Below are 26,441 nucleotides of genomic sequence, written 5' to 3'. Positions count from 1 at the left end.
TAGAAGGAAAAAAGCACAGAGCGCAGGCTGTTCCAGTCAATTTTCCTCTTATCTCAGGATACTGTATTTCCAGCATATTGTGCAGTTAGTCTTTAAAATTACAAGTGAGAATGGGAGAGAACTGGGTCAGCCAAAGCCACTGGGGACCTACACTGTGCTAGTCTCCGTGGAAATAATGAGATCTGGAAATAAGGATAATTTGGCCCACAGGGATATGTGGTGATCACAGGGCTCCCAGAAAAGAAATAATAGGCAGCATACTGAGGTACTATTATACATATTTTATATGAATGGTAGACAGATACAAGATTGAAGTAACCTTGCTAAAATTTCACAAGTTAAATCTTACATATTCCCAGACACAGACACCTCATGGATTTAGAACACCTCATGGGAGAAAAAATCAACACCCATTAAGAAAAAAAAATACTCTAAAATATAACCACAGTTATTTTCCTGAGGCTTTCTTCAAACTGTGGCCAACAAACCTCTGGCTATTCATTAGGGTGACTATCATTATCGCCCTGGGTACAAAGATGACCAACAATACCTACAGTTAACAAAGTTGGGGTCACTATTTGCTACAATAAGAGAAATTATATATCATGGAGAACCACGAAGTGTCTGGGTAAGAGGGTGTTAGGAGAGGAGGGCTGTATTGCTCGGGGTTCTTCCCAGAACCAACTGTGTGTGTGTGTGTGTGTGTGTGTGTGTGTGTGTGTGTGTGTGTTTGTTTTAAGGTTAATGTCCAAAATCTTCAGGCTGGACATTTAATCTCACCACCACAGAAATCTGCTGGCAGAATTTCTTCTTGCTAGAAGAAGGTTGTTCTTCTATTCTATTCAGTCTGCCAACTGATTAGATATAAGGCCCACCCACCAATTGTGGATGGCGATCTGCTTTATTAAAGTACAAAAAGTTAAATATTACTGTTGCATGGTAAAACACTCATAAAAATGGTAATATTTCATCAAATACTGGGACTCCTGTGCCCTAGCCAAGTTCTTACTTAAAATTAATCATAACAACTATTATAAGATTTAAACTTTTGATAAATAATTGGGGGGTAGAACAAGAAAGGAGGGCTTGCCTACACATTTGGTATTTTTGGGAAATAAGATAAATTCTAAAGTTGGCCTCTTGGTGCTTTCTATCTTGGGTGATGGATAAAGACAATGTGGTGCATACACAAAACAGAATACTATTCAACCACAAAAAAAAAAAAAAGAATGAGATCCTGTCTTATGTGATAGCATGGATGGAACTGTAGATCATCAAATAAGTACAGACACAGGAAGGCAATTACTATGTGAACTCCTTCATCTATGGAAGATAAAGAATGTTGATCTAGAAGTTGAGAGCCTGGGAGAGGGAAGGGGAGGGAGATAAAGAGAACTTGGTCAGTGGATACTAAGTTGTAGTTGGATGAAAGTATGAACATTCTGGTATGCTAGTGCACAGGAGGGAGACTAAAAAGAATAATATGTGTGCATTTCAAAAAGCTAGAAGAAAGGATTTTGAATGTTTTCACTGTAAAGAAAATGACAAATATTTGAGCAGATAGAGATGTTTACTCTTGTTTTAAACATTATGTAAAGTGCACATGCATCAGCAAGACATCAAATGACACCTAAAAATATGTATTTTAAATTAAAAAAAATAGAAAACATGAGTTTTTGTTTGGTTTTGTTTTTAACAGAAGGAGTGCTAAAGCTTTCATCAGAAAAGAAGTGTAATATTGCAATAATTCTTGTTATCCATAGGGGAGAATTTGATAAATATTTTGGCCTCACTGGTTTTGTTTATTTAAACGGTATTCCTTTTTTTTTTCTCCATCACAGCACCTCATCTGATATATGTGCTTTGTGAATTTTCTAATATTAAATAAGTACTAGATCCCAGAGCCTGGCTAGAAGTGCCAGAAGAGATTTCAGAGAATAGCTAGCAGTTCCAACTTTTCTTGTCTTTTTCATTTTGCACACAGACAAAAAAACCCCATAATCAGTCATTTAAGAAATATTAGATACTGTCTTTGAAGTGACACCAATCCCTCTAGACCAGCATGAGGGCTCTGGAGATCAAGATATAAACATAAACAGGGATCTACAGAAAACATAAAAGAGCCCTGAGAAATAAAAAATATGAGAAATTTTAAAAAACACTAAACACTAGAATTTGGAAAGTAAAATTGATGATATCTTAGAATAAGTAGAGTGGAAAAAAATACAAAAAAATATAGAAAATAGAATAATATAATTGCACAGAAACTCGAAACTCAAATAATAAGAAATCTAGAATAAGAAAGAAAAAACCTGAATTAGTTGAATATATCGTTAAGGAATCCATAAGGAAGTTTCCTCCACAATTAAAAGATTCTTACATACCCACACATTGGAAGAAATAGATTCTCAGCAAAGTACATCAGTAGGAATATCTAGAGTGTTCATGAAAAATAGAACATTTGGCAAAGTTTCGAAGAAAGAGCAAGAGAGGTATGTAAACATACAAATGGCAATCCTAGGAACAAGAAAACAATATAATTGCCCTTCAAAAGAGAAGAAAGAATATTAAATGCTATCACCATGAAAAAAATGACTGACAATAGAAGAGATGAATATGATTTACCCGATCTAAATTTTTCATGATGTGTACATACATTTCATGATGTGAAATGCTACTATATTTATATGTACCTTTTAAAATGTTTTTATGTTATCAGTTAAAATAAATTAAATAAATAAAATAAATAAATAAATAAAAATTCTTAAGAAACAGGATACTAAACCTAGAATTATATCCTCAGGCATATTTTGAGGAGCATGGTGGTAAAATTTAAAATATATATATTTTTTCAGAAATGTAAACTTTCAAATTATTATTACAAGGGGTTGTACCATTTATAAAGAAGTTATAGAAGGTTCTGAGAGAAAGAATCAAGGACAGCATCACTAAGCATCCAGGAAACAGGCTATTCAATGCAGGAATAAGATCAAACCTTCTCCTTGAATAAGAGGAAGACACCTGGGTCCAAGGATAGTTAGGCTGAGAGAGAAGGCCAAGGAATGTCATCATCAAGATTCCATTGCACTATGTTCTATATACATATTTATATGGAATTAGATGATCACAGAGAGCAACCATAACCCAGGTTGAGAAATTGTGACCACCAACATTCAAGATTTGTTTTATGTCCTTTCAAAGTCATTTCTTTTCTCTCCTCTCAGAATGTTGCCTACAAACTACGTGTTAACACTATGGAATTGATAATTATTAAAATAAAATTGTAAGTTTCATATTCTCTGTCTTCTCTTGGCACATTGCATGGCATATGATATTACAAATTCATCGACATTGCTTTTCTATTACTGAATTGTATGAATATACACTAATTTGCTTATCAATGCTACTGTGATTTAACATTTGGAATTTCATTTGCTTTTTTTTTATTGTTGGTTGTTCAAAACATTACATAGTTCTTGATATATCATATTTCACACTTTGATTCCCATTTCATTTGCTTTTTTCTTTGACAAATACAGCTGCTACAAATAATTTTGCATTTCTTGATAAGTATGTGCATGTACGTTTTTTGAATATTTCTCTTGGCTGCAGGGTGTGCTTGTGTTTAATTTTCATAAGCAATGATATATGATTTTCCAAAGTGCATATAGCAGTTCATATTCCTACCACTAGTATGTAGGAATTACTGTTGATACATATTTTTACCAAAATGAATATTTGTAGCCCTGATAATTTTAGATTTTCTGGAGTATAATGTGGCAGTTTCCCATTGTGATTTTTCTCAGTTAGTAAATGACATAACCTAGTAAAAATTAACATTTCTAGTTTCTGAAATATACCCTATAGTCAAGAGCTTAATGCATCAATCCTGTAAAATTAATGTAACATTGCTAAATTTTAAAATCTCATATTTCCAGTGAAACAGATATATATAAAAAGAAAATACAGTGTCAAATGTTCCCTTTATTATCCCTTAAATTTCTATTATGTAGTTATAGTTTATGCAAATATGGAATTACCTGAAAGAAATATTGTTTTCAGGGAAGAGAGAATTACATGATTAGAGAAAGTGAGAGAGATGAGATTGAGAGAATTTTTTTTAAAGAGAGAGAGAGAGAATTTATTAATATTTATTTTTAGTTTTCGGTAGACACAACATCTTTATTTTATTTTTATGTGGTGCTGAGGATGGAACCCGGCACCCCATGAATGCCAGGCAAGCATGCTACCACTTGATCCACATCCCCAGCCCAAGATTGAGAGAAACTTTAAAAATATTTCCTTTTATTGTTGACATTCATTTATTAACAACAAAATTTTCCTGAGAGAAATGATGATGCACAAAAGACACTTCTTCAAATTGTGTTTGTCAATAAAAGCTTTAAACAAATGAGATCTTGAGAGAATGAAACTTACCTGTGTAAATGGTTTTATAAGGTAATATATATCTGTATTAGAGAGGGTTCTCCAGAAAAGAAAACTAACAGGACATATTGACTTCTCTCCCTCTCTCTCTCTCTCTCTCTCTCTCTCTCTTCCTCTCTCTCTCTATCTCTGTCTTTCTGTATTGTTTCTATTAGCTATCATCTATTTATCAATCAAGATTTATAGAAATTTTTGTAAGGAAATGTTCATGTGATTGTGAATTTCTATTATTAGGAATTGATTCTATTTAAAGATATCTAGTGTAAGAAATTGATTGATAAGATATGGAAGCCAAACATTTTCACAATCTGCTATCTACAAGCCAGAGACAAAAGAAAGCCAATCCTAAAATTCCAGTCCAAGCCCACAGAACCTAGGAGCAGAGAAACCAGTGGTAAGTCCTAACAGAACTGCAGGAGGAAATAGACATTCCTGCTCCATCAGTCAGGGAGAAGTAGTTCCTTCCTACTCTTTTGTTATATTTAGGCTTTCAACTACCTATACAATTTCCACCCACATTGCCATGAGCAACCCTACTCGGTCTACTGATTCAAATGTCAATCTTATCTGGAAACACTTTCAGACATATCCAGAATAATGTTTAACCAAATATCTGGGTACCTGTGGCTCAGGCAAGCGGACACATAAAATTAACCTTCAAAATATGCAAACATGAACAGGGATCACCTACACACCTTGTGCATGGGCATCATCTTGCTGTTATCCCGTTCTTATTCACAACTTTTGATGGTTAGCATACCTTGGTATGCTCTGTAGGATGTCTGTGCTCTAATTTGCTATCCTATGATGTGTGCAGAGGTGTATATGTTCCGGGGTTTTTTCTGCATTTCTGAGGTCTAGTGAAATTGCCAAAAATTTTCATAAATTATTTTTAAAACACTTTTTAAAATATCTTGGTTTTATATCAACACAAGTAAAACACCAGAAGTTAAAACACACTTCCAAGTAAGTAGTTGATTATGTTAGAAAATGGTAATTCAAGCATTTAACTAACAGTAATACATCAATTACACTGGAAACTCCCATCATTCATCCATCCAAAAATGGGGGAAAAAAGCTAACTGTATTTTGATTAAAGATCCTGTGTTAAAAAAAAACTATTAAAAATTGTGCAATTTTTACAAAGAAAAATTCACATTTTTTTGTAAACATTGACATGTTTATAAGCATTCAATGTAAGAGACCATGTTGCTGTAAGAGTTGCTGACAATCAAATGTTGTCTTAATTTTATTTAATACTACTTTTAAAAAGAGACAATTGGTCATGCTCTCTTCTTTAATTGTTACCAGAGCCAAACTAAAATCTATGCCCCTGTACAAATGCATTGGAATTAATCACACATTTTATTTATGCACACAACCATCAGTATGGTTTATGAGGAGAGAAGAAAGAAGAGGAAGACAAAACATAGTGATTTGTTCTTAAACTTCTAAAATCTCTATAGCAGAAATTGTATAGTTATGTGTTCCCTAAAATATCTTTTAAAAACACACATAGTAAAAATAGTGGATATTTAGTAAATACTGTAAATGCAAGTTACAATACTGGAATAATGTCATTTCCAAATTGATATAAAATTAACAAAATTTTATAAAACAAAATGAATCAATGGCAAATCACAGAACCATTGCAAACTAGAAATGAATATTTCTCATATTAATCTCTTACATGAGTTGAAAATTATTTTCTTTAACATTAAAATACCTTGAGGGCTGGGATTGTGGTTCAGTGCTAGAGCATTCGCCTAGCACATGTGAGGCCCTGGGTTCGATCCTAAGCATCACATAAAAATAAATAAATAATATAAAGATATTGTGTCCAAGTACAACTAAAAAAAATAAATATTTTTTAAAAATAAATAAAATACCATGAATAAAATGCATAATGTATTTGTTATACATCTTTGAATCTTTTTCTAATATGCTTATTCACAGTCACACACACACACACACACACACACACACACACACACAGAGAGAGAGAGAGAGAGAGAGAGAGAACACTCATAGTGTCATTCGTACCTATGAAGGGGCCAGCAAAACCTAGGTGTAGGTTCCATGTTAATGCTTAGAATGGCTTGTGCTCTCCACCCATCTTACTCAGCAGAAAGGTACATTTCTCATCTCACTGAATGGAGTTTTATATAATATATAACTGCGGAAAACTAAAATTTCAGGTCTTATCTTGCTCCTCCTTGGATAGTATTGAAATAGTAGGCACATGGTTATTATTTTGACTTGGATAGGTCAGGGGTGGCTTATAAAATCGCCAAATGTCATTATCAATACATCATGTGATTATCATTATCACTATTAATTGCAGGAAATATTATTTTCTCCTAGGGCACTATGAAAAAAACACCAGCTGTTACTTATTATCTCAGGAATGCTGTGCACATGGTAGAGATGCAGAGCTTTTCATTGTCACAAAGGGGAAAACAATGGTTGTTTGCCCTTTATGATAGGAAGAGCAAGGTCAATGTTGAATCCATAGTGAAAAGACAACATTTTGGGAAGAAACAAACTTTATGAATATTTTGTTTTACAATACTTGCCTAATTAAAATTATGTGGTATTTATTTTGAGGTATAATTCAGCTTGTCCACCTTGAAAGAATCCTATTTTCAGTACTGAAGTGAGTTGGCTTTCCTTTGAAGTCCATGCCATAAATTTGAACTGCATGAGATAACCTGGAGTTTCACAGGACAGGTCCTAAGCTCGAAGATATGTCTGTGGTCCTCTGGAACTAGGTGACATATGGTAACTGTATATTGCCTAACATATTTTAGTGAAACTGTTACACTTAAAGCTTCGTCCCAGGGTTTCATAAACTGACTTCCAGACCACTCACGTATAATTGAATCAAACCTTTATTGAAGCACACCGGTGGCGGCTGACCAGAACATAAAGCTGTTCCCCTGATCAGCCCTGAACAATTGCAAGGGCACTCCTTATAAGCCTGAAAACCACAAAAGGGATGTTTGGGGGGTCTAGTCAACGCAAGCAAGCCAGGTTACAGAAGCAGGACAGTGCAGCCAAGCGGAGGGAAGCCTAACCAATCACAGTTATCCCAGTCACCTCAGTTACAGAAACTGAGCCCAGTTACCCTAGTTACAGAAACAATATCCCATTAGGTAGTTTTGTGTTCTTAAAGGTTTCTATAGCAAAAGGAAAAGAACATCTTGCCCCAGTCATGACTCTTCTACTTGGCATGGTTGTTTTACAGGATGAAGTCATAAAACAAAATGGAGTCACATTTGCTCCTACTATCACATTCCCCACTGGTTTTAGTAGGTTTGATGTCAATCTTGAACATCATTAGCCCTCAGTTTTTGTTCCACCCTTCTGTGTCTAAGGGCCTATAATGGGCTCGCAAGACTATAAGTCTGACCTCACCTACATTCTTGTGTATATGGTTTAGGAGGGTTTTTAAGAGGCAGGGTCTTACAGTAGTACCAGTCAGGAGAAGAACTAGGGGCCCAACTATGGCTGAAATGATGGTAGTCAACCAAGGGGACCATGAGAATAGGTTTTGGAACCAATTGCCTGAAGTTTAAATTTATATCTATTTGATGGCTGAGGGACTTAAAGTTTTTAGAGCCTGTGATAAAAGTTGTAGTTCCCAAAGCAGTAGATACCAGCCAGGAGGGGAACTAAAAGGGGGTAGCCAGTCTATGTTGATAAATCAGTGGGGCCTGGACTTTCAATAAGTCTAGGTGTTCTTTTCCCTTTACTCCATCAAAATAGTAGGTTACATAGTTCAGAGTAATTGACAGTTTGGAGATTTAGTCAAGGAGTTCAAAGTGGGACCCAGGAAGCACAATTTTTTGGTGAATAGGGAATTGTCCCACTTATAAGTTGGGTTATGGAAACAAGTGTCTCTTTATGGGAGATCACCCAGGGTGATCTTGGGAGTAGTTCCCCGGGTACATCTTCCTGAGCTAGACATATTGGTGAACATCTATATTGACTGTAATTTTTTCTCTAATGTTAGGGACCTCCAACTACCGTAAGGGAAAAGGGCAATGACTGTTCTTGCTACTTCCAACTGAAAGGGGGCGATGTGCAGTGGGCAAGCAGTTTGGAGTTCCTTTTTAGAAACTGAGTGGGTCAAGACAGAAATTAATAATTGTTTACCAAGAGGTGGAAGACCTGAGAAATTGTCCCTATAACAAGGTCTAAAAAAGCCTAATACGGCACTTTTTTTTTTTTTTTTTTTAAGAAAACATAAATCTTTAACATTGTCAGAATTATCAGGAATGTAGACACAACATTTAGTTAAGTTATTGTTAATGTCATCTGATTTTTGTAAAATATCTTTTTGGAATGACCTCTGTGTTCAGTGAAGATCCTTTTGTTACTTAGGGCTAGATAATTATATTAATAAACATTGATTACATCTATCTGTGTAGAAAGTTAGGAAGATCTGTAGGCCTTAAACTGACTAAAAACTTCTGGCAGATTTTATTGAGAGTTATCAGGCATTTTTGCTTAAGAATTTTTCTTTTGTTGCCTCCAGTCTTACTTATTTTGAGGGGTGTTAACATAAGTGTACATCTTAAGTTACATTAAAATAACTGTTGTTTCTTTTTAAATGTCCAGGAATGGCTATGCTTTGGTTTTAACTGTTTTTGCTAGGTGTTTAAGACCAACCTGGTCAAACTGACCTTGTTTCTATCTATTGGTAAGAGTCAGCTGAGTCTCCTTGGAGGACATTCTTGGGGAACGTGTGAGTAGCATTTTAGCTCCGTTAGTGTCATCTGCATTAGGATGGGTCAAGGTCTTGCTGACCATATGGCTTCCCTTGGAAGCGTCAGGCATATCTCCCTTTTCAATGACCCTCCTCTTTTGCAGCATGTACACTCATTGGCTTTTTGTTCTCCAGGGGTCTCATTAATCTCCCTTATCAGGAGGTTATGTGGCCTGGAGTTGCAAAGCTTTTCCCCCTGTCCTGGGTTCAGGCTGTCTTAGAGGGCAAGAGCCAAATTTGGTTTCTATGGCCCCTTTATTTTAACCTTAATATTTAAATTTGGCCTTAAACATCCAGCAAGTCAGTTTTACCAGTTTTAAAGTAAGAATGCTGGGCTTTAACTTTAATGTTTATAACTTTACAGTTAATTTTTACATAACACAATATCCTTATTTTGTTTATTAATTTATGTAATGCTGAAGATCTGCCTGAAGACAGAAGATGACACCTTAGCATCTACTGTATGAATCCAATCACTGTATGCCAACAAGGCAGCTTGCAGACCCAGAGACTCCATTAGATTTTGGCTATAAAAATTTTCTCTTGCCAGGTCCTCCTCTCTTGCTCTCTCCTTTTTCTCTCCCTTTCCCTGTCTCCCATTCTCCCTCTCACTTTTTGTCATCTCTCTTTTTCTTTCTCTTTCTCTCTCTCTCTCTTGCATTTTTCTCTCTTTCTCTCTTTTGCACTTTCCTTTCTCTCTTTTTTTGTGTTAATCAGACACTATCATGGTAAAGGTCTCTTGGTTGCTCTGAGTGTATTGGTCACATTTTTTATCTATAATGAAAATTCAAAGTGAAATTAACAATAGTAAAAACATATTTAGCTTGTATATAATTTTGAACCTTGGCTGAGTTATACATTATATTTTCTATTTGAGATCACAGTAATCTTTCCAATAAATTAATCTTTGAATATAACTTTAAATTAACTGAAATCTGGCCTACTTGAAGTCATCTGACATGCTGTAAGGTGGGAGGCAGAGCCTTATATCAGGTAAGGTGGGGCTCTTTAAAAATCTTAGGTAAAGTGTTTTACTTTTAAAGCTGATCTTTGTCTCTCTTTTTAGATATCATTTTATAAAGTTTACATATATTGTTTTTTGACTCTGTGTGAATGTTACTAGCACAATATGACACACATCTGAAATATTAATGAAGGAAAGGGGGAGAGCTCTTAACATTTTTTTTACATGTGGAATAGTGGCAAAATGTTTTATAATATTAATCTTTAAATAGGTTAGGCTCTCATAACTTTTTAAAATATCTTTAAATTTTTATATCCCAATGTAAAAGATAACATAAGGTTTGGTTATAAAACATCAAATAATATAAATAAATCCCCAATAAAATTTATTATCTTTATAAGTTTAAATTACCATTACAGACAATTTTAGTTTGGAGAATACCACCTTGATAAAATGTTTCTTTAAAACTTTTATCTTATAAACTTGTATACCTGAAAGATATGAACACATTTAATCTGTAAAGAAGAGTAATGTACCACACTTTTATTAATGTTTTTATATTAACCAAGGTTAGCTTTTAAAGGAAAATCTAGATTTTGTAATGTAGGACAATACTTTAAAATAACAGTTGCTATTTAGGCACAGATGTACAAACCTTAATTTCTCTTTTTCTAGGGGATATAACTTAACAGACATAATGTAATTAATATTTTTAGAAGTTTTTGTCACTTTAACATAGAAATATATCAGTACATTATTATTTGTCCTTAGGGAACAACCAAGTTTTAACTATTTGTATTACATATATAACCAACTTAGTTACATATAAACCTTTTAATATTTGTCTTTTATTTATAGACCTTTATATTACTTAATTAGACCCTTTTGTTGTTTACTTACTATCACAAAACAGACAATGTACAGGAAGAAAGTGAATAAAATATAACCCAGTCACAGTCACTACAGAGATGAACACACCAAATTTCTTATAATCCCTTAATTGCTTTTCTTTTTTGAAATAATTTATCATACACATGTTGCTTCGCAGAAAATTATATTTGAGTTTTTATTCTGTCTTTGCATTTTACAACTTGAATCATATGGTATGTGTTTTATTTTTTATTCTTTGCTTTTTTCCATGCAAAACCATGGAAAACTCTGAGTCATTCATGTTTATGTAAGTAGTTGGAGTCCCTCCTAGTACCTAAATCTAAAAACAGACAACAATATGTTTATACTTTCAACTTTTGATGAACCTTTTTAAAAATTTCCCTCCTTTTTGACTGTCAGGAGAATTATTTTATGTGTATCTAAAACAAATATGAATTGATTCTTTCTAAGAGGTAATTACTAGGTCTTAAGTTCCTTATATTCAAATTTCTTAGATAACTGACAATCTTCCATCTGGCAGGTGCCAATTAAAATTTCCCTTGGCAGAATATGGAAGTTTCTGTTGTTCTACTCTCATTATGTGGTGTTTTCTGACTTGTGAATTTTGGCCATTGTATCATGATTGACTGTTCCTCGATGTGGTTTTAAATAATCATTCTTGTGATACTAAATATTTGTTATTAAAGTACATTTAAATATCATAAGATCATAATGATCCTAAAATATCTTCTAGTTTTTATAACTTTAACATAATAATGAAGTCTGCAATTCATTTATGGCTGATTGTTATGAATGATATAGGAGTCAAAAATTTTTAACACATTGGAAACCCACTGTCTAACCAACATCTATTGATATGGCCATTATACCTCCTGCTCATGAGTTTTATCTCTGTCAAATACCAAGAGGATGAAGTTCTTCAAAATATCTACAATTATATTTAAACTAAATGACAAGGTTCTCACCATCATTGGTTACCATAAAAATGTAAATAAAAACTACAATTAAGTACCATAATAGGCCCACCCTTTGGCTAAAATTTCAAAGACCAACAGTAGTGTCACAGAGAATGTAGAATAACCAGAACTCAATCAACTACACTATTTTAGAAAGTGAAAATGACCCATCCACATAGATCGCTATTTGGCAGCACACTATAAACTTGAAAATATGTTATCTGGGACCTAGGTCTTAGTATCTAAGGTATAGATTAAGATATCAACACTTTATTGGAATGAGTGAAGGTCATGGTCAGCAGGAAAGCAACAAGGGAAAGACAGATCATGCAATGTAGTATAGTAATTTCACTGTCTGTGGCTTCACAATTAGTGTAGGTGACAAGGAGGAACTAACCTCAGAAAAGTCTATAGGATGTAAAAATGTGAGAGAAATTATCTGCTCTGAGTCCCATTAGTCTTGGCTCGCATACAAGGGAGATAAGATCTAATTTTTGGTTCAGGCCCTTTAAATTTTAATTCAGTAATGATTTCTGCATTTAATAATAGATTTAGTGCTATGTTAAGTTTGGGGCTAGTACATATAATCCTGCTTTGATTATTGCTGCACATATATTTTGTGCAGGCATGTATGCAATTCGTTGGTTTTATGCCTACCAGTAAAACTTCTGTGGCGTAAGGTATGTTTATGATTGAACACAGATTTAGGCACCTCTTAAAATACTTTCAAATGCCTCCTTATTTCTGTGACATTTAGAGTGCCTTACTAATACAGTGCTGTTAATCTTGTCGGACTTCTAGTCTACAGATGAAAGAACTTTAATCAAGTGTTATCTATTAACATATTTATAATATTTTTCTTTATTTTAATGTGTCAAATTACATTAATAAAATTACAAGTGTAAAATTAACCTTACTTTTCCTGAAATAAATTAACTCACTTCTAATATGTCATGTTTTAATATATTACTGGATTTCTTTTATTAATTTAAAAAGAGTTTTGCACCTACATTATAAATGAGATTAGTCTCTAATATATATTTTTCATAATCTCTTTTAGATTTACATGTTGAAGTCATGCTGTCTTTGAATTTTACAACTTGAATCATATGGTATGTGTTGAACTCTCAGAAATTCTACCTTTTTTTCTATTCTCTGGAGAAATTGATAAAATATTAGTGTTATAATTTATAAAATATTAGCATTATTATTCCTTAAAAATTTAGTAGACTTTATCATTGAACTCATTTTGGCTTGGTAGTTTCCTTAAGGTTTTAAAATAATATTTAATTTCTTTAATATTTATATTTTCTTTTTGGATCAGTTTTAATAAATTGTATTTTTATCTAATACTATATATTTCACCTAATTTTTCAATTTTATTTGCATAAATTTGCTGATAATATTCTCTTAATCCTTTTTCAATATTCTATAGTCTGTTGTTATATTATCTTTTTATTATTGATATTGGTTATATTTATCTTCATAAGTTCCTTATTTTTTCCAGGGACTTTCATTAATCACGGTTGTTTCAATGAAATATTAAATAGCATATGGAAAATAATTACTTTTTAGCATCTTTGAATTATTCTAGAATTATTGGCATGCATCATTCTACAAAAAAAAAAAGATCATTTTATTCTTGTTTTCTGAAATAACAAAAAGTTTTATGCCCACATTATTTTTTTTCTGCTTGAAACCTGTAATAAAGTGTTTCTCCAAGGAGCCTTAGATTCTCTTAAATGCAAAAATTTTTACTATCTGATATCTTGTTGTTCTCATCATTAATGGGCCACCATTGCTTCTAAGCAATTTTAGCAGATAGAGCCAAACATATAATTAAAATCCATGTATTTAGGGGCTAGGCTGTAGCTCAGTGGTAGAGTGCCTGTTTAGCATGTGTGATGAACAGGGTTCGATCCTCAAAAACACATAAAAATAAATAAAATTATCATGCCCATCTACAACTAAAAAAATATTTTTTAAAAAATCCATGTATTTATAATCACACCTTGAGTTCAAACTAACACTATTCCTTTCTCCCTCATTTTCCCATTGTATGTTTTTTAAATCCCATTGTAAAAACAATAGCTACCAAGAAACCAATAATTTTATTCCTTAGTTGTACTTTAGAATACCCACAAAATAGTTTCAGATTCATCCCCAAAAAAGTTATGGCAATTAAACCAAGTAAATTTTATTACTTTTCTGTAGGTTTTTTGGCTTTGTTTCTCTTTTCAGAATTTCCTTGCATACCTATAGTGGGTTTATGCAGTCATATCATCTCTAGAATAGATTCAACTAATTCTAGAAAAAAAAAGTAACAGTTTTTATACGATTACACCATGTCTTTCTCTTAAGAGAGATGTCTTTCCAATGTGAGTACTTTCACTTCTCTTCTTTGTTTATACTTTGTAACTAAACTTGTAAAATAGTTCAAAAAAAAAAAAGTGATGAGGACAAACATCCTTGAATTATTTCCAATATTAGAAATAACTGTGTGTTTATTTTGTTAAATTTAAGTATGAGAGTAGGTGTAGTTTTCTTCACATTTGCCATAGCAAATTACCACAAATTTAACAGAGTTAAAAAATATATTAAGATTATCTAGTACAAGGATCTAAAGTTCACGTCGCGTTTAGCCAAAATCAGGGTGTTAGTAGGGCCATGTTCCTCTCTGGAAGTGTTAACTAGGCAAAGGTTTCCTTGGTTCTTCTCTTTCCAAAGGGAAGTTTTCAGTCAAGATAGAGGTTTATGTACTAAAATGAAAGGACTCGCTCATGGAGCGAACCACCTCTGAGAGAAAAAGAGTCACTCCTTTTCTGGCTGTAGGCTTTTATGGCCTGCTTCGAATCTTCCCATCCCATGAATTACTTATTTTGTATGGTTACTGTGGTTTCCTGCCATGATTTCGTGAGTCTGCACCAATTTTGCCATGTTGGAAATTTGTACAGCATAGACTGCATTCATTCTCTTCAGACTGACTGATAGCTGTCTGACCGAAAGAAGGGTTAGAGCATTTTAATAGCCAGTTGGATGCCACCAAGGGGCAGAACCTGAATTTCCTTTCCCTACTTCCCTTGCTCATATCTATCTAGCTACCTCATTTCTAACAGAAACTCTAGGGTAGGAGCTATTTCCTTGTTCATTTTGAAGTTTGTTGACAAACTTCACAAACATTCTCTGCTTTTAAGAGCTCATGTGATTCTATTAGAATCCAGATGATAGGATAATCCCACCACATCAAGGTTCTTTTCCATAATGAAAATGACAGATGCAGATGATTTCAAAAGTGAACCACAAAAATAAAGAGGAACAATGCCAAATCACAGTGTCTTTCCGAAAATAGAGGAAGATGTGATTTTTTAGCTGATCATGACAACAGCATTCCTTATGGAATGATATTGATCATTAATTTATTAACTGTATGCATATCAGAGTTTCTGCTTCTATCTGGTTTGGTTTTTCTAAGCTCTTCCATGAACATATCTATTTTATAGAGGTTTTCAAATTTACTGGTGAAAGTTGCTTAATATTACTTGATTATTTTAATGTCTGGAATATGTAGCAATTTTCTGTCTTCCATTACTAATATTGGTAACTTATGGGTTCCTTTCCTTTCTCATACTTAGTCTAAGAGCTTAATAATTTAATCAAAATTTTCAAAAAATAATGTTTGGATTGTTAATTTTCTTTATCATTGCAATAACTTCTTCTTTTAATTTAAACTTTTTTCTTATACTTACTTTTGTTATCTGTGACACCAGGGGAAGTGGCTAGGATACAATGGCTACTATTCCAGAAATATTTGAGCCAAACTGGTAGAAAAATAGGTTTCATTCAGAGTCGGCTTTGAAGAAAGATCAAAGAAATATATTGTTTCAAAAGTTTCATCTTTGAAATCTCTGAAGGCAAGCACAGCTTTCAAAGGAGAAGAGACAAAAGGAGACAAAAGCCAGGAAGTGTGTGACTGGAGATTTAGTTACCTGGGCTACACAGGTGCGTGGAGGGGGAAAGCTCCACTTCCAGCCCCCTTGGCACCTTCCAGGTATATTATTGTATTATGTGACCACAGAAAATTTTAAATTTTATTTTAATGTTTAAGAAATTATTAGCCACTTTGCGTCATGTCTGTATATGGCAGCTAAATTCTTCAAAATAATATCGAATTATAGTGGACCTCGTTACTTTTTAAAGAAAACAATTAAGTGGAAAGCCTCCATCAATATTCCCCAAAATAGGCTGTTGGCTTTTGAGCTAGGAACATTAACATATTTATTGTATAGAAGAATTACCACCAATTTCTATTCTATGAGTGTTTTAAACATGAATAACTTAAATTTTTAAAGGCCTCTTCAAGTTCTATGGAGATAATTGTACTATTTTTATCCTAGATGAAATTAATATGATGAATTATGTTAATGCTTTCCTATTATTGAACCAGTTTTACATTCCTGGAATATATTCTTCCTTATCTTGGTATGTTATTTTTTTAGTAGACTGTTAAATTCTGTTTGCAGATATTTTAATCAGGAATTTTATGATGCTATACAAATGCTTGATTGACAATGAGATTTCTATTTTGCTATCATTATCACATTGGAACATCATTGTTTTACTTGCTTCATGTCAAGCTGAATTTTCTTCATCTCCTCAATTCTGAAATTTTTTATGTGTCCTTGGATTTGTAGTATTCTTGTTTAAAAAAATTCTGGGTTTGCTGACTTTTTAATGGAAGTGAGATAGGAATTTGGTGATCCAATAGAGAGAAAGAACTACTGCAACTCAAAGGAAATGCCCATGAGCCATTGAAATATAGATAGGACCCATAAACAGTGACAACTGACCCAGCCCACAACACTGACAGATGTTCTTATATGCAATATGAGGATGATTCTCAAGCCCAGGGAACACCAGTGTAAAATTTTATGAAACTGCTTTTGACTTCACCTGTCCTTCTATATATATTTACACACCACACCAATGCGCTGCTGTCTGTCATTCTCAAAAGATTACCCCTATCTTCCCTTTAATATGTATTGATTTTTGTAAGTAAACTTCTGTCTATTCCTTTGACTGGCACATGCTGAAATTCTTTTCCCTCTCATTTGTCAAGAATCCTGGTGATCCTGAGTTGAGTTTCCTTCTCTCCAAGAACTACTTGCATGCATCTTCAGAGACATTTCTTTTACCTTGACAGAAGTACTTGAATAATAATCTCTTGGTTTTTTTTTTTTCGTAGAAACTATTTCAACTAAGAAGACTTAATTGTAGCATACTAAAGTTTTCTACAAGTTTATGCATTTCATTTAAATTTCCAAATGTATTTTCAAAAAAAAATCTGAATTAATCTGTTATTAAAATATTCCCCATGTCTGAATCATGATTTTCTACTATGCCCACACTTGAATATTTGTTTTACCCTTTCTGTGTATCTACTGGTTTATCTATTGTTGTTGAAAATTTAAAGATCATTATTATTATTTATTAATTCTGCCAAATTTCCTTTTCCTCCATAGTTTCTCATTTGCCTTTATTATTTTCTTCTTTACTCTTTTCTTTTGCCCCCAGTGATATGGAATTGAGCATTTAATTTCTTTATTTTCATTTTTCCTCAGATATCACTGTAGTTCTCTAATTAAGGTTATTAATTACCATTGAGGCTTCTTTGTTATTATTTCACTCAGTCTGATTTCTAGGGTATTTTTGTCATTTTAAGAAAATTTGAAAGTTTAAATTATACATTAAAAATTGACTAATAAAACTTTCAAATACATGCGACTTTAGACATTTTGTCATTGTTGATTTTACTGCTTAAGATAACTATATATTTCTACCTTCGTTGAATTTATGACTTATTTTCCAGAGTGGGAATTGAACCCAGGAATGCTTTACCACTAAGCTACTTCCCCAGTCATTTTTTCCATTTTTAAAAATTCTGAGACAGGGACTTGCTAATGTGTTTATGACCTTGCTAAGTTGTTGAGGCTGACTTTGAATTTGCCATCCTCTGTCTCAGCCCCCTTAGTGGGTAAGATTACAGATATGTACATATAGCTTCTCTTCTACATTAATGAACTATCAAAAAAATGTGTGCTCTTCATAGCAGCACAATTCACAATAGCAAGACTGTGGAACCAACCTAGATGCCCTTCAATAGACGAATGGATAAAAAAAAATGTGGCATTTATACACAATGGAGTATTACTCTGCATTAAAAAATGACAAAATCATAGAATTTGGAGGGAAATGGATGGCATTAGAGCAGATTATGCTAAGTGAAGCTAGCCAATCCCTTAAAAACAAATGCCAAATGTCTTCTTTGATATAAGGAGAGTAACTAAGAACAGAGTAGGGACGAAGAGCATGAGAAAAAGATTAACATTAAACAGGGATGAGAGGTGGGAAGGAAAGGGAGAGAGAAGGGAAATTGCATGTAAATGGAAGCAGACCCTCAGGGGTATACAAAATTACATACAAGAGGAAGTGAGGGGAAAGGAGGAAAAATATAAGGGGGAGAAATGAATTACAGTAGAGGGGGTAGAGAGAGAAGAGGGGAGGGGGGGAGGGGGGATAGTAGAGGATAGGAAAGGCAGCAGAATACAACAGACACTAGTATGGCAATATGTAAATCAATGGATGTGCAACTGATGTGATTCTGCAATCTGTATACGGGGTAAAAATGGGAGTTCATATCCCACTTGAGTCAAAGTGTGAAATATGATATATCAAGAACTATGTAATGTTTTGAACAACCAACAATAAAAATTAATTAAAAAAAAATGTGTGCTCTGTTGAAATGCTGAGATTTGGGGTGGGGGTTATTTATATTATTGAGATAGGAAGAAAACATACATATGATCATTGTTTTTCAGGGTGTTTTGTTTTGTCCCAGGGATTGAACTCAAGGGTGCTCTATTACCAAGCCATATCCTCAGTACTTCTTAATTTTTTTTTTTTTTTGGTTTTGAGACAGGGTCTCACTAAGTTACTCAGGACCTCAATAAACTGCTGAGGCTGGCTTTGATTTGCAGTCCTCCTTCCTCAGCCTCCCAAGCTGCTGGGATTATAGATAAGACATGTGTTACTATGCCTGGCCTTTATTTTACAGATTTTCATGTCTTACTTTTCAGTTGTTGTTTGCATCTGTTCTCTAGTTACATTTTGGACTGAAATTCCCATTTTCCTTGTTCATTTACCACTCCATGTTCTATAATTTCCACTGTATGAAATGTATACACCATGTTATGTTTTGAACATAGTTGTCCCCCTAAAGTTCCTGTGACAATGAAGGAATGTTTGGAGTTAAGTTATTGGATTTGGAGAGGAATAATGTAATCAACCCATCCTAGTTTGAATGGACTGACTGGATGGTGACTGTAGGCAAGTGGAGTGTGTCTGGATGAGGCAAGTCCCTGAGATGTCTCTTGGAGAGGTTCATCTTCCCTGGGTCACCCTACATCACAATGTGCTTCCTGGCTGTCACAAGAGGAGCAGCTTTCCTCTCCCTTCAACACAGACTTGGGCCACGATGTGCTGCCTCACCTTGGGCCCAAAGCATTGGAGTCTAAATGGCCTAAATCTCTGAAATTGTGAGACATTAATAAATTGTCCCTCCTCTATATTGTTCTTGGCAGATATTGTGAACACAGAGACACAAATTGACTAAAACACTGTGTTATCTGATGCAAGGGTATTTATAACTACCTTTATCATCAGTGAAAATTCTATCCTTTATAAAGTAGAACATTCTTTGAAGTTCACAAGGTTCTGGTTTTCCTTTTTCTATATTATGTCAAACATTTTTTAATTTTTTGTCATAATTTCTGTAAAACTATCCGTCCCAATTCAATTATTGTCAGTCAATATGTGCTTGGTGTGTCTTATAAATAACAAATATAATAAATAGGTTATTTGAGCCAATTATAGTTTTTTAATATATGAGTTAAGCAAATTGAAATTTATGAAAATAACCAACATAATTATCTTCAACTATATCATAATATATTAGATAACTAAATATACTGTGTATTAAACTATGTTTATCATAATTTTTTCTTCATGTGATTTTCTCTCATTTAAATTTTATTTCCTTTTGGTTATGTGAAACTTCAAATAGAAGACTTTAATAACACCTTTAATAATACACTCAACTGTTTTTATTTTCAGTGTCTAGTATTTGTTTAATCATCTTTAAATAATATTCTTGACTGTCATCTATATTCTATCATAAATTAATAGCCTTGTAAACATTTTTAATCTCTTACTATTTTTCTCCCATTTTAAGATGTTATTTCTACTTAATCAAATAATGAAATATTTATATACTATTTTTCCACCCAAGACCTGCTTTTAATAAATCCTAGATTTACCATGTAGCTTAGTACTATTAATGTCACCTTCTCTCATCAGAGACATTTCTTGGTGGATGAAGCATGTATTTATTAGATTCTTTAGGAAGTTTACTTAAAAACACTTCCCTGGCATTAGGGAAATGCAAATTAAAACCACACTGAGATAAGACTACTTATATCTTACAGTGGATTTTAAAAAATGAAACTGCTGAGCTCTGACATGGATGTGGAATAATTTTTAAACACTGAAAATGGAATTGCAAAATGGTGCAGCTGCTTCGGAAGAAAGTTTGGCAGTTACTTAGAAAGTGAAATGTACACTTATTAGATAACCCTGCAATCACACTCCTAGCCATTTATATAAGAGAAATAAAAGCCAATGTTGAGAGACAAATAACCTGTCTTGATTACTTTTTTGCACTTTTATTCCCATATAAAATTGCATCTTGTTATCAATTTTAATCAACCTAAATCAATCCAAAGAGAATTGATAAACTGATAATATTGAAACTTCATCAAAAGTAGAGATTTTCAAGATATTATACTGATTATCATTGGCATATTAGTACAGAATTGACATTTATTTTGTCCTTTCATTTAACAAACTTACAAACTATCAGTATCTTCTAATAATATATAGAGTTGGTTTACTTTTTAATTTTTGGTAAACAGAGGTATGTCATCTAACAACCAGATAATTGAATCAAGGATTAATTTTGTTTCAAGCTGTGCTTCAGATCCCCTGAGTCCTATTTAAAAAAAAAAAAAAAAAAAAAACCTCTAACCTCATTATGGCCCCAGTTTAATGGTAGATGATGATTCCAGGGCCTCTGCTGCTCTATTGAGAACAATTTTTGTCTTATTAGACTTACAAATGGTTTAATAGCTATGTTAAGCTTGTCAAATTCTTATCTTCTCTCATGGAAGAAGAAGTCAACAATCAACACTGGTACTGTGAGCCATTTCTCAGGAAAACAGGGCCCCAAATGCCAGGTTTTCCAGCTGTTGAGTATCTCAGGCTAATATCTCATGCAAAGTATTCAGCATTCAGTTAAATTAATATTACTGATCACGGCACTCATAGAAATTACACATTACCAGATAGGATGCAGTAAAAAGATCCATGTATTCCAGGCTATTGCCAAATTTCAATAATAAATCAAATCATAAGAAAACATGAGAAACAGAAAACATTCTGAAAAATGATTGGCCTTTAATCTTCAAAATTGTCAGAGTGAAGCAATCCTTTATATGCCTTTAAAATGATCTTGATACCCTTACTCTGGAATGGCTGCATGTAAAAGGTAAGAAAGAGATTGCTGGTTCTGAAATCACACCATCCTTTACATCCTGCAGAAATCTTTTAAGTTTATTCAGTGGTAACTCTGAAACTATCTGGGTCAAAAAGGAAAATTTTTTCATCATATGTACTTTGTGGGCTTGTAGGTGGAACTATCTGGTAGAGCACACACTAAGCATTTTGAAGACCCTGGGTTCAATCCCCAGAACCACACACACAAAAAAAAAAAATTGTAAAAACAATAAATAGCTTATCAATAAGTAATTAGTCAAATGGTTTTTTATTTAAATATATTCACAAGGCAGAGAGGGAAAATATGGCCATTTGTTGAGGTCTTTAATTAATGTTTATTAGAAGCAAGCCTAATCAGAATTATCAGCTTCTCTACAAGTTTTCTGCCTCACAATAAATTAGACCATATACATACATCTAACTCATGCTAAGGGATAGTCATCCCTATGCACACACCAGCATCTGGCATATACCAAATTGATTTCTTGTTTTGGGTTAGAGAGGAATCTAATAACTGGCTATCTCTCCAAACATAAAAAAAAAAAAATTGAAATATGCCAGGGAAATTCCCTAGGGTTAATTATGTCAATACAACAGCTCTCATTGGAGGTGATATTTTCACATAAATATAAAATTCAATCCAAACTCCTTCTAGTAGTGCTGGAGGATATAGGAAGTGTTGTAAATAATTTACATGGATATGAAATTCTGTAAAGCATGTAAGAAATGATCAGTCAGTTCTCAGATAGATAATGAAAAATTGACAGCATAGGGAATTTGGCAGTGATGATGCTGAAGTGTGTACATCACTATTGTGTCATTTTAAAAATATTGTGAAACAAATGGGTATTGGTCCCTGTGATTCTAAAAACATTTACTTCCATCTGTCTTTTTTTTTTTTTTTTTTCTTGAAAGAGTCTCTTAACTCCTAAATGGCTAGTTAGGTCAGTATCAGGTTAAATGTGTCAGATAGTCAATAAACTGATATCTCTAAAAAGGTGAATTTCTTCTAAATACTATCATACAAATATCATAAGCATTATATATTCAAAATGAAGGACCCAATCAGTTGAACCATTGTATTTTTCAGCTCAATATCAGAAACTGTCTTTAATCCATAGGAACTCCTAATTTGATAATTCTTCCTGAGAAGCTTTCTCTCAAATGAAAAAAAAAAAAAAGTTATTTTTACTTAATATTTCTCATATTAAGGTTGTAAAAGTTTAAAGAAATATACACATAGAAAAAGTTCACATTGATATTTTGCTGACAAATAATATTGCAAAGATTGTAAAATAACTTGTAGGGAGGCAATTTTATTGCAAAATAAAATTTTTGCTATGCAGAGAATTCAAAGTGCCAACAACATAATATAAGTAATCCTACTTTCCAGACATAATTAATAGGAGCATTTGTTAGAGACATATGTACGTGTTTTAAGATATTACCTTGAAAAAATATACTTTAAATTTATTGCCTCCTCATATTTATGACTTCTTTTTGTCATAATTCATTATCATTCTACTTCCTAGGAATATTGGTATTTATAAAATGAGGTGTTTTCTGAGAAATTTTAGCCCACCAATCCACTCACTATTCCCTGACCTGGAAGGGAACAATGATTTGGGGAGTGTATGGAAGGTCATCAGAACTGAAGGCAAGATCAGATTTAACCTGATGCCCTATGTGTCATTGAGAAGTTATTGTTTGCTTATACATTCCAAATAAAAAATAAATCATAACTTAGTAAACAAGCCAAAAATTTTAAGAAAGGAAACCCAGAAAATAATACATAGTAGTAGAACAAATAACTTCCAATTTGTAATTTAAACCTATCACAGCTGTATTTCCAGCAAAAGAATGGGAGAAGAAATTTACACACAAACAAAATGTGGCAAAAAAAAAAAATCTGTGATCAGTAGAATTGACCTAAAGCAAATAATTAATGGTGTTTTCTGGCAGGAGAAATATTATCTTAGACGGAAAGTTCAAAAGACAGAAAAGAAGAAAAAGCAAAGAAATATACAAATATGTCTTTGTTGACCTTAAATTTGGGTTTCTACCCTTCTGTTCCAGTTTTATACCAGGATTTCCATTGGCAAATTTTCCTCAAATGCTCAAAAATATAACACCATATCCTCTTATTTCTTTCATGTGGAAAAATATTCATGTTTTCTTTAAGGCTTGAGAACTGTTGCAACTGTATTTCCATAAGACTGGTGATATTCTATTAATATTATCAGCACTGTCGACAATAAGCATCTTCAATGTTGGCTGTTACTCTCCAGAGCTGCTCCTCGGAGGTGAGATATGATTGATTTTCCTATCTCACAGAGGATTGTTATAACATGCCAAATGGTTTGAGGATTTTCCAAGTCTATCTGTAGTATTTCCAATACAACTAGTGTTGGAAAATACTGGAACTGAATTTTTAAACCTGTGACCAACTGGATACAATCTTTTGTCAGAGCACTATCTAAGTAATTCAAAAATGTATCTCCAATACCTACATATCAGTCCTGTTTCATATTGAATATTGATATGCTCCTGGACTCTCACTCGTTCTAAAATTATACAGGGGGTTTACACATGTTAAATGTGTAGGCTACATCAGAAATATATTATTTATACTTCTTTCTTCCAGGTGAAATTTTTTCTCATCAAATATATGATTGTCCTGAACTAAAGGCAAGTTTCCCTCTACTTAATAGTAGAACAAGTTATGGGATTTAAAATGAAATTTGCATTTTAAAGTATAAGGCTTTTGTGTTTGACCCACCATAGGTAGCTAATTATATTACAATATATCTCAGAGGTAAAAGGAGAATAATAAGAAAAAATGCAGCATTCTTTATTTAACATGATTTTAATTTCATTCCTCCATGGTACATTTTCCCCATTCAACAGAGATATCAAATTGATTACCATCTATGTCTTAAACATAAAGGCATCATCTAACAAACTTCACTTAAATTGATCTGTGTGGTTGTTAATTTATCATCAAAGAATATTAACTTCTCAAAGCAAAAGTGATAAACTGGTATTAGCTGATAATATTATCCTTTTAACTTTGCCAATAATAACTTCATTTATCTTTGGAAAAAAAAATATAATGGTTAAAGTGTGTTTAATCTGCCTGATGTTGTAACTCTACAGAAGGATTTATTCCAGTCCATGTACATTAGGTAAAACACTGTTTTCTTACCTTGAAGAGGGAAGTCCATGTGTATTTTAAAAATACTAACACCCCTTGTCTTATATGGAAACTTTCATTTGCATTAGTGATCACAGAGTAAGACATAGAAAAGACATAAAGCTATATTATTGAATTTACAAAGGGAAATTAAATACAAAGTGCCAGTAAGAGTTTTAAAACCAGTAAGAATAAATAAATTTGCAGATAATGAAAAGTTTTCAAACACAGTGTGGCTTACAGTTTTCACAACACTGATATAAAGTTCACAGGCCTTCACCTCTCATTTTCAATGTAGCAAGGGGTTCTGTACACTGCATATATATTTTATCAGCATATTAATAATGCAAAATGGGGGTAAACATATGTTCACACCAATTTTTAAAGTACTTTAGCTCACAAAAGCCTATTTTAATGTATATCTCTTCTAGTTGTCATTACAAAACACTGCATTCTCTCCTGGGTTTTGAGATGTATATATATTTTTTCAACATTAACCAATATTTCAGTTATGAAATCAATATCCCTAGAGGCTTAGAGCACTACTTAAAGAACATATGGTCCATACAACCTTTATTCCATTATTATCTATATCTTTTATCTTATTCAAAGATCAAGAAACAGAAATACCTATGTGGATTGGCGGGTGGGGGTATGCTTTTGTGCTTTCTTTGTATGCTACTTTTCCCAATTTGGGCATTATGTCCTCAATTTCCATAGAGAAACATATAAGAAACCTATAGACACCTAAAGTTTGTATTTATTATTGGGATGCTGTTTTGGGTATTGTCTGCTGTACTCCAATTTTCTTCTTTTATGATGACTCAAGGGAGTAACTTCCCTTCAAATCTCTGTGTTCATTTCCTGAGAAAATGGTTTATTCTTCTCTTGAGGACATTCTTTATTTGCTCTTCCATCTATAACAATTATACAAGACCTTATAATATTCTTCACCTCATTATCCTTTACCATGAATTTCTTTCTGTTTTTAGCCCCATAACATACTGTAGTTATTTCTGTAGGTCACACTATATCTTTTTTTTTAATTTTGACACACAGATAAAAAGTATAAAACATTATCACCTTTTTTATATTGATAGATGAATAAAGCAGAGACATTACTGAGCACATCCTGATGGTTGAGGCTACCATAATTAAAACTCAACTTAGACTCTCAAATATAGCCTGGATTCTATTTCTGCTTAGGAAGCTAGAAAGAGAGTCTGTATGATGCCAATGATAACAGCAAGAAGTACAAAAACACAAAGCTGGATATGCTGCAAAATCACAACATATTTTGAAACCCTCAGAAGCTAAACTACAGTCCAACCCAGAAATCTGAAGTTTATGGAGAGGCAGTATTGCAGAGTGTAAAACCTGAGGCAAAGCATGGAAGAAAAGAGTAGATGCGATTTGTATAGGAAGAAAGAAAGCAGTTACATTTTAACAAATTGCTATTTTCTGTCTCTTTGTCAGCATGATAGGAAATTCCGGAAACACCAAAGGAATTCACCCTCACTCACAGTCTCTTTTCCTTTGATCCTTCAGTGGACA

The sequence above is a fragment of the Callospermophilus lateralis genome, chromosome 1 (assembly GCF_048772815.1).
Source record: "Callospermophilus lateralis isolate mCalLat2 chromosome 1, mCalLat2.hap1, whole genome shotgun sequence".
Classification (NCBI taxonomy): domain Eukaryota; kingdom Metazoa; phylum Chordata; class Mammalia; order Rodentia; family Sciuridae; genus Callospermophilus; species Callospermophilus lateralis.
This window is presented reverse-complemented; position numbering follows the sequence as displayed.